Here is an 11,131-nt window from a genome sequence, read left to right on the forward strand (position 1 = left end):
TGCATTCCCTAAACTGATAAAGGAACTATTTGGATTTGGCAAATAATGAAGTTTTCCATATTTAGAACATTAGGGAAAATCACATTATTTTAAAGCTATTTTAAAAATCACATACACTTCAACTAAAATACAAAAGTGCACCACATAATGACAAGTAAGTGCTGACAGCATGAATCACATCTGCTCAGAGTGTAAAATGGAAATAAAATTAGCCCTGTATCTCTAAGCAAAGGGATTTATCAGTTCTATTTTCTTCCAGGAAATATCTAGCAGGATATTTTTATTATGGCAGAGGTCCCTCATGACCTTCAGGTTTGCCATAAATTCACAAAGATCAATGCCAGTACAAACCACAAATGCTATTTCTACTGAGATACAAAGTTTATGTTGTTCAAACCCAACTTCCCTTTCCTGATCCTGTTACATGCCCCTCACAGTAAAGCTAATCCCCATTTAGGGTGGTGCATTATCCTACTGGGAGAGTTCAAGAAAGCACTCACTGTTTTAGGAAAAGCTTCCGTCTTCTTTAGAGATCAGAAGATTCCTTGCAGAGAAAAGCAAGAGTCAGAGCTGTCTCTTACAGCAGCAAATCTTCTATATATGAGCAGGTATGGTTACATTAGAGAACCAGATGACAGTGAAAGTACCAGCATATTAAAGAAATCACAGTACATAAATAAATTGCTTTTTCAGAAAACAACTCAGTAACTTACCCTTTTCCTCCATCACACTCCTTTCTGAGCTATTGTATTTAGGGCACATAAAGGGCTTGTTTAACTAGGGGGAGGCAGACTGGTTTATGCTATCTCTGCATTTTTGTTCTTAATCTGGAATATAAAATCTCCTTTCTGAGTTCTATTTTGTATTAGCTTCATGCTTTAATGGGCTAGAATAACCACTTCTATGGAAGAATATGATCCAAAATGGTTAAACATAATTTCATTTTCAGCAGTGGACGGACAGAAAATAGAGAACTGGTCCTTAGCACTGCTGAAAAGCATTGTGATCAGGAACAAGGCAAATCCCAAATGTCCCAAACTCCAGTGAAGGCTGCAGCAATCAGAGCTGTGGCAGAGGGCATGGTGAGGTGGCTGAAAGGCATTAAAGAACATCCTAGAGGAAAATAATGACTCGTTTGTTTTACACAGAATTATCTGCAGGCTCTCCCTGTTGGCACATGACAAGGAGGGGGCTGTTACCAACATCACACGCTGCTGCTGCTCCAGTGGGACTCAAACCATTCACTGCTGGGACAGTCAGACGCTCCAGAAATCCTCAGTTCTCTCCCCATGGGTGGCTTTTACTCTTTGCAAAGACTATACAAAAAAGACTTTGACATCTTTTTGCTCTGGAGCTGAAGTCATCTGTTTGGCTCATGTTTGCCACCTCAGCAAATCAAAGGCAAGTATTTCTGTTGAGGTGGTCACCAGGTAGAGCATCAATCCTCGAGATGGCTCCTCAGAAGCAGTGTTTGTTTATTCCCTGTGGAAAATTCATCTGTTCTTGCCAACAGAGGGTACTGAAGTTTAATGGCACACATTTACCAGGGCAGGAAGCAGCACAATGCATTCCTGTGACACTCTGCAGAGTACAGACATGCTCTTTTCATCTTGCTCAAGTACTAAGTTCATTTAATAGACCTGAGTTAGCTTTTCCCTCTCTTATTTAACCATACTGAAGTATCAAGGAAGGCATCTATTTCCTGTCAATTAAATGGAGAGGATAATAGCAGCAGTACGAAACAGCCAGAAACCTAAACTCATTTCACTGCTATCTTGTTTCAACCCAAAGGCTGTCAGGTTTTTTCTGTATAATGCAGTCCTGCCACTTCAGATGCAGCATTATTTCTAATGCTGCCCTCAGCCCAGTGTTGGGTCCTCACAGGCTATGATCAGGTTCCCAAATTACACTCAGTTTTCTGGTTATGTTCATGCATTGATTTGTTGGCAATACAGCACATGCTGAAATAGTTCACAATCAATCACTCCAAATGTCTGTAAAAAGCCCCAAAAAACTCCACATCCTTTAATTTTGACTGCCAAGACAAACTTGGTGAGTGCAGAGACCAAAGAGAAAGCAAGATCCCACAATGGGGGAAGGTTATTTTAAGCTTATGTCAAGCTGACACCCAGGGCTTGTCTAAATATAGATTTGTCCACTGTAAACACCCTTAGTCTGCATTTAGTGCAGACACAAGCAGAGTTACTCAGCAATGACAGACAAGATTTGCATCCACACCCAGGCCCACAATAGCACTCAATCATAACCAATTCCTGGAAAAACAGTTTGTAAGTGGGTTTCTGCATCCAAAGAGAAGCATTAATCAAGAAAAGCTTATCTCCTGCTGTTGGCAGCACACTTTTGACATCTAAGCTCTCAAGAAGGGAAGCAAGCTCACCAAGGGGCTGCAGCTTTCAGGCTCAGCTCTTTTACTTACCATGGTTTGCTGTGCAGACACGTTCCTTGAGCCTCTGCAGTGGCTCACATGTGACAATGCAGGAAACGGCCTGTGCTGGGCAGGTGTGGGGCATTGTTCTGCCACTCAGAAATCCTGGCTTCCATACTCTGGTTTCCTGCTTATTCCTGTCCTCCCCTTGTTAATGCTTGCTCTGCTTCTGAGCTGTCAATCCTTTTATTCTGCAGCATAAACACTGTGCTGTGCTGGACCCTCTGTCCCAAGGTCTGGGAAACTCACTGCATTTGCAAAGAGCTTGGACAACTTACAATCAATAAATTAGCTGAAAACCTGCTTGATCTGACAACTACAATGTAAACATATCCAGTGTGTCCTGCCACTGCAATGTGATACTCTCTCCAAGCTTATGTGAATCATCTCCCCAGTGACTGTGAAGAGAACTGGAAACCATTGTCTGTTTACTGGTTATTGGAGCTTCCTTACCAAAAAAGTACAAACACACAAAAAAAAAAAAAGTGTCTTCACTGAAACAACTTGGGAACTCCTCTGTAACTTTACTGTAAACCAGACATAAATGTTTAACTGTACCTATGTTAAACTTTCTTTGGATTTTGGGCTCTGCTGCTTGAAGATCTTAGAGCAAAGATTACCAGAAGAAAGGCTCAGAATGCTGTTTTACAGTAGGTTTGCAGCCCAAGTGTCAATGCTGTGCTCCTGTGCTGATCCAGAGGCAGAGTTGTGTAGGGTCAGCATCTGGGATGGTTCCAAACCTCAGGGTAATAGCTGAACTTAGAGGGCTTTCAACTCTGACATACAGCCTCCATCAACTGCCTTATGTAACAAGATCTATCCTCAAAACCCTTGCAATCTACTTCAAAATGAAGCATTCCAGCTTGTCCAATAGTCATTACAGCAAGTAATGGAACAACCAGAAAAATCAGAAAACCAAATGTTCAGTAGGTAAATGTGTGTTACATCCCTGACCTGAAAACAGGATAAGGAAGGTTCCTTATTCTCACATGCCACATATCCACACAGCAGGTCATGCACAAGGCCCTACAGAGCTTCTCTACCATTTTGTGAGCATCAGGATTTACTTGTGATTGCCATTGTCTGTAGCTTTTTCCCTATTTGAGGAAGACTCCAGAAACCTGTCACAAATACACAAATAACACTCCTCACCCAACATGGCATGGCATTTTAACAGTCTTGCAGAGCACCTGCTGCTGAGCACAAATCAGGCATTAGCTGTATCCTGCTAGCAGAGCTAGATAGAGTCATGCAGGAGCACCAAGGTCTTAGCACAAACAGCTCTTCATAACTGCTGTCAATATTTAGAAACATGAATTCAACCTTTGCACAAGGCAGAAAGAGTTTCTGTACAGCATTTGGGCCTTGGACAGATGGTGTTATCCTTATTTCAGGGTGCTCGTAACACTTCCCAGTACACAGGCCAAAAAGATGTACAAGGCAAGGAGAACACACCTCTTCTGCCAAGTGCATCTATTGTGCCCTGGTTTCCTTTAAGCCACAGAATTCCTGGGCTCAGAAACAGCAGATGAAAAGGTCTGTGCATGACACATCCAAGCAACACAGCAAATGGGAGATTCCTAAGAGTGTGTTTCAGTCCATGCAATCCCACCTTGAATAATGAAACCATTAAGGCTGGAGAAGGCTTCCACAGCTGAGTCCAAGCTCTGACCAAACACCACCATGTCAACTAAACCTCAGCACTAAGTGCTACATCCAGTCATTTTTTGAGCACTTCCATGGATGGCAGCTCAAACACATCCCTGGTCAGCCCAGGGTTCCAATGCTTAAACATCCCTTCAGTGTAGAAATTCCTCCTGATACTGAACCTGGATCTGCCCTGGCACAGCTTGAGTTTATGTTCTCTCATCCTATTGCTGGTTGCCTGGGAGAAGAGGCTGACCCCACCTGGCTACAACCTCCTTTCAGCAAGTTCAGAGCAATAAGGTCTTCCCTAAGCATCCTTTTCTACAGGCTAAAAAACACCCATGACAGCAAGAGCAGAAAGAGAGGCTGAACCACCAGACAGCAAGAGCAGAAAGAGAGGCTGAACCACCAGCCCTGTGACTTCAGTCTTATAAAACCCAGTGCTCTCTCACACATAAACAGAGCCCCAAGTGACTGATTTAGATGGCATTCAGACAGTGTCACTGGAGAACTTGCAAGTGGCTCACTCTAATAGGCACACACAGGTCTGCTTTAGAAATTTTGTGTCATGTTCATGTCCAGTCCAAACTCATTTGGACAGTTTCTAGGTAGGGGTTGCTTTGATCCTCTCGCCCCTTACAACAGCTGAACCTCAAAAACTTTTGCTTTTTGGTGAGCAATTAGCCCACTTACCACATCTAATATAGAGAGTAAAGCCTTGTCCTTGGATTCAAAGGGCTTTGGAGAAGCTGCTGTTGTTATAGCTGCTTGGTTTGGTTTCTTCCCCAAGCTGACTCATGTATTAAAGACAAATACTGACCACTCTCAGCAGGAATTCAGGGTGCTTCCTGAAAGGAAGCAGTCCTGCCTTGAACTGTGGGATTGCACAAGTCAGACAGTGACATGAGACCAAAGGCCAAGGCTCAGCAATAGGGTGGGATTTTTGGAGGGTTAAGGCAGGGCTTGGACTGGGCTTTTCAGATTCTTCTCTTAGGGATGAGCCTGCCCCAGAGAAAGGTTATTCCCTCACTGACTCAAGGGGATTACTTTTACGTAATGGAAAGTCCCTCAAATGAGGATAAGGATCTGCAAGGACATTAAAATGATCTGAGAGTCTTTCAGGCAAAGAAAACAATGTTCATTTAATCAAAAAAAGAGATAGAACCTTCCTTACTTGATGATATTTACCTGTGCATTTTGGAAACAGTTGAAACACTAGAGAAAGTTTGTTTTAAATATCTCTACACAGGCTTGCAATTTATTTTTAATAAACAAAGCATTCCTATACAGTTAATACTTGTGTAAACTGACACTTGAATTTCCTCTTCCATTTTCTTACTGCTATTTTCTCCTCTCCCACCTCCCCATATGGTCATTAAAGGAAGTCACTAAAATTCAACCAAGAATCCAACTGGCACAGACTTCATATGCAGTAAGATGGCATCCTAAACATCAGGTTAAGGTTTCATAGGAAATGCCATTGCTTCAAGTTGCAGAACTTTTTTTTCTTAAATATTATTTTATATATCCACCACTAAGGAGAATAATCTTAGAGGAGATGTACCCCAGTTAGCAGAGCTGAAGTAAAACAGATTTGAAAAGATGAATTGCAAATTTGAATATGTCAACAGTGAATTAAAGCTGCATTTGCAGAAGATAATTATTTTCCTCCAAGGGAAGTTTTCTTCTTTAAGCTGACAAACCACCTTAAGTTTCTACAGTCCAGAGATGGAAAACATCCTTAATGGCTTCCGCTAACCCATCTCTGAAACGGTGCAGCAATTATGTAACTGCTCTGGAAACAGGAGAGGAGCAGCCGGGAGCCCTGCCTCTGAGCAGAGCACTTGGGAGGGGAAAAACAAACAACAAAAGTCTTTGCCGAGTCCTTGCTCTTTGTTGAGACTTCCCCCACCTCAGCCTTAGGCCAACTTGGATTACAAAGCTGCAGCAAGTGTCAGGCTTTCAGTGACTGTTCTATTTTTGGGGATTTGTTGTGGAAGAAGAAAGCGCAGCCTGAGCGCCATGTGAGCAACTTTAATATGAGGGCATTAACTGCCAGGGAAACAGTTCCCTGGCTCCCTCTGCCCCTGTGGGAATAAGGCTGCTCTGCCTTTCATTGAACCCTGAGATCTGAGGCTGGGAGGAAGCATTCACTTTAGAAACCACTGTGACATTTTCAGAAAGGTGTGGATGTCAACGCTAATTTCACAGCCCACTCATCCATTTGGAATTTGCAGCCAAACTCAGTCCTCATTTCTGCCCTTCTAAGTCCAAAACAACTTCACTGTAGATATTCCATCCAGGAGAACAACAGCTGACCCATAATGTCTAGGTAAGTGCCAATTTCAGCCCTCAACAAATCCAAGCGTTTTTGGAAAACTTACCAAAGGCTGACTGATGTTTGCTGAATCACATCATAACAGAGTCCTTGCAATAATAAATTTTAAGTAAGATCAGGTGACAATTCATAAATGCAAGTGGCACTGCTGTTAAAAAATAAAAACATTACAAGCTTTTTTTTCTTTTTTCAGAGCAGGTTTTAAACAAGGAATTTGGAAAAAAGGAAATAGCTGAAAATATGGAAGTTGTACTGCCAGCAGCAGATGACAGTAGAACCTTCTGAAGTTCATTATCATCTGTAAATTAGAGGATGTTTGTACCACTACAGTTAAAACTGTAAAATGTAGTTCTGCACTGGTGCACTGATAAAGGAAAGATTTTACAACATAGCTAAAATGCCACAGGGACCAAAGAACAAGGTTTGTAAGATAAGCAAGTAGTAAGAAAATAAAACTGGCAGCATGTTAGCAAAAAACCCCAAACTACCAAAACCCACCAAATGAAACATCAACCACCCCAATGAAACATCCAAATTAAATAATGAAGGCAAGAGGATTAAATATATTTTCATGCCAGTATAAACTGTTCAAGATGTGAATTCTGCAGCCTGAAAGACTATCTCACTCACAACCAGTTCTAACTGTGTCGTTTATTCAACATTTAATGGCTTGACCTTGTAAATCTTTATCAAATCTTGAGCAAACATTTTACTATCATGAGGCACCTTGACTCTAATCAATTAAACATTAGCACTTTGGGGGGAAGAAACTGGTTTCCTCTAAAGTTGTCTTCCAAAAGGTAACCTGGGATAACAGAAACCTTTTTATGATTAACAGAAACACGGAACTGAGACATAGCTTCAGAATCAGGATGAAAGTTTTGTAACGACTGAGTAAAGTGAAAGTATTTGGAAAACCCTGAGCTCTTTAACTGTAGCAAAAGTTTTGTGATCTGGCCCATTTTCTGTTAGAAAACAAGCTGAGCTTCCCCCTCACTCCAGGCCCTGCAAAGACAAGTATCCTGCTCACTCTGTGTTCTCCTCACCCTTGTTATCCCTCTGCACACCAACTGTCTTCATGTATTGCCATAATGATCCATTTCATAATTTGAATTATCTGGTAGGCATTTCTAACCCCATTTGCACATGCGTGTAGATTTCCCTAGGGGGAAAAAAAATCCCAAGGAAAAAAAATAAGATTATGCTCCAGACAAGCTTAGCAAGGTTATTGCTGTCAAGAGACTGTGCTCCCATGAATATAGGTAAGATTTGAGCTGGAATTATAGTTAGCATAAATTTTAATGCAAGGAGCCACCATTTCAGTTAGGTGGATTCCTAAAATACACCATAAAAGAGAAGTCAACTTTATGGTGCAATCTTGATTCACAGAAATTCTTGCCATAAATTGTCCCTTAAATCAGGGAGGCTGCTAGAACAAGGGCACAGCATTCCTGGGAGTATCTCTGGGAAGTTCTTGGAATGTTTAATCTAAAAAGATAGATTCCCTTCTGAATTCAGACATTAATTTCAATTGCATGGTGTCAATATGTATATTTAATAGCATGGGATGCTTTAGTCCATACAAAATTTTTGAAAAGAAACTGAATGTCTTTTCAAAATATGAAAGAGTTAACTTGAAACCCTTCAATTACCTTCAGAAACTAACAGCATAAAAATGTATTTAATGAATACTCAAGACAACAGCCAGACTAATCCTAGAGTGCCTTAATAGTGTGAGGAATGCAGTAATTTTTAACAGGTTCAATTCATTGGTATGTTGTCACAGCCAACACTTGTTCTGAACAGAAAACCCAGGAAAAAAATTTAAATAAAACTTAGGACTCTTACTGGTTTCTAAGTCTGCTGTATAAATATCTGTGTGCAGGAAAGGTGACTAAACAATTTAAAAATTATGCAGAACTATGTCCTGATGACCAAAAGCAACACAAAGTACATTAAATTTAAAAGCCTTAATCCCTTTAATCATTCACCCACAGAAACTCATTTCTAGCTACAGTTTCTGTGGAAATACAGATTTTGCAAATATACACCACTGCTGGGGATTTCATCATGCTCAGGAACTTTTAATTTCTCTGTTGCCAAGTCTGCTCCAGTTTCCACTTATCCCCACTCAGCTCCAAGGGTGGATGGAGGAGGCCCCATGACACAGCTCCCCCCAGATCCCACAGCCTGGGGGCCCTGAGGGTACCTGGGGGCACCTGAGCCTGGTGCCACCACCCCAGGGCAGGCAGCTACCCTGAAAGGGCAACAACACCCAGGGGGAAGTTATTAAAAAAATATAAATTAGAATCACAGGATATTCTGAGTTGGAAGGGACCCACAAGCATAATCAAATCCAACTCCAAGCCCTGCACCCCAGAAATCTCACTCTGTGCCCAAGAACGGTGTCCAAATGCTCCTTGAGCTCTGTCGGCCTTGGGGCTGTGACCACTGCCCTGGGGAGCCTGTTCAGTGCCCAACCACCCTCTGGGAAGAACCTTTTCCTCATACCCAGCCTAAACCTACCCTGGCACAACTCCAGGCCACTCCCTTGGCTCCTGTCAGTGTCACACGGAGCAGAGATCAGTGCCTGCCCCTCCTCTGCCCCTCAGGAGGAAGCTGTGGCTGCAGTGAGGCCTCCCCTCAGCCTCCTCCTCTCCAGCTGAACTGACCGAGCAACGTGAGCCCTGCTCCTGGCACAGCTTCCCCTCTAGGACCACCTCCACATCCCTTTCTTGGACACTTTCCAATAGGTTTTGTATCTCTCCAAACCATCCAATGTTTTTCATATCAAAACAACTGCAAAAATTCACATACAAGTGATCCAAAACAATCTGCCTAATTTGGTGATGCAGATGAGCAATCTGCATATTCCAAAGAAAGTCAGGTACCAATCACAGCTGAACTGAAAACTGCTTCATGTTCTTTGCCTAAATTCTTTCCCCTGCTAGAAAATAAGCAGAAGTAGGTAGCAGTGTTGAACAGGTACAGAAAAATCAGGTTGATTTTTAGGAAATGTGGAAAAAAAATCAAAGCAGATCTAAAATTCCCACCTCAAGACAGAAAGATAAAAGTATTTATTCTTGACCTCTTCTACATTTAATATTTGCTGTTGACAGCCAAGCTAGTGTTAAAATTCACTAGAAAAGTAGTGAATTTTACACCCTGTTTCATTCAGCACTGTCAAAAAGCACCCAGATGCAGCATGGCAAGAGCCCAGCTCACAACAGTGCTTTTCACACCAGCTCGAGGGGATCTCTGTGACAGGAAGGAAGGCAGGGTGCCTACAGGGGCTGAGGGGAAAGGAGGCAGCAGTGTACACTTCTTAAGTTCAGCCCCAAAAATGCCAGATGGTCACACCACAGATACCTGAGACTCCCATAGATCACTGCTCTGGTTTCATTAAATTCACATGCCAGGCTATGTTCAAGGCTTAAGAGAATAAAACTACAGGACATGGTGCAGAGCATTTTCACTGATATACAGAATTTGGAACACAGATGACTCTCATCAACAGCCCTGAGGCTCAAAAGCCTCAAGGTTCCCATCTCAGACCTTCCAATTGTACTTACTGTTTTCTGTATCCAAGTGAATTAATAATGTTTAAGAGTCTTTATACATACCTTCAGTGTCCATCTGGGAAATGCAGGACTGACCTCAACCTCTTCTTGCTGCTGTAGGATGGCTGTGTGTGTACTTGGAAAGGTACAGAACAGTCTCAGAAGCACGTGAAACAGATTGATATCCAAGCCAGCACCTTTACATTCAGGAAGGATTAGGCTTATGAAAATTGCTTGCTGTGCAATGCATCATTCTTTCTCTCACTCTCAGCAGTTACCAGGATTTCTAAGTTAACCCCTCCAACTTGCTTTCCTTTATAAAGGGGTACAAGCACTGGAAGAAATAAAAAGAGCCATCTAAAGGGGTGATCACCTGGATGGGGCAACCGGAACTTAAACCAGCAACGTGTCATCTCTACCTTTTCTCCTGCTATTCTGAAAGTGCTCAAGTGACTCATTTCTGTTCAGAGAAATGCCAGAAAACAAAGGACATGCACAAAGAGAGCATCAGCCCATTCCCCCAGCCCCCAGACCCACCAGCCATGGCAGTCAGGGACAGGCAGAACGACTGCTTGCTCAGCATGTGCAGCAGGCCCTGAGGGGAATAAAGGCCTTTAAAACACTGCCTGTGCTCCAAGGGCAGAGAAACATGGATCAGCCAGCTTAGCATTGGCTGAAATACACCCATGGCCTGGTGCCCAGCAATCTGCAGCCATCAGAACCCAAGGATTTCACTGGTCAGGATGGAAGAGCACACTTCCATTGCAGGCACAATGTGCTGACTTGAGCAGAGCAGCAGTCACAGAGAGGCCAGAGCAGCAGCTGAACAGGACAGAGAGTGGATTCAACCAAGTTTAGCAACACTCAAGACACTGAACACAGGATAATGTTAAGTAACTCTGAGACTTTCAGATCTAAACCCAGAATCTTGGCAAAACACCCAGACACAGCAAGTAATACTTAGACAAGCTACTGAGCATGCCACAGGTGACCTCTGTGCTAAGCTGACAAGTGAATGCACACAATAAAAAAGAAACATCAGAAATCAGAAACATCAAAAGAGATGGCACAACAAAGTACTCACAGAATTTACACAAATACATACAATCTACAGTTTACACTGGCTCATGCTCTAAAATC

Source organism: Agelaius phoeniceus, chromosome 9 (genome assembly GCF_051311805.1).
Source record: "Agelaius phoeniceus isolate bAgePho1 chromosome 9, bAgePho1.hap1, whole genome shotgun sequence".
In the NCBI taxonomy this organism is placed as follows: Eukaryota; Metazoa; Chordata; class Aves; order Passeriformes; family Icteridae; genus Agelaius; species Agelaius phoeniceus.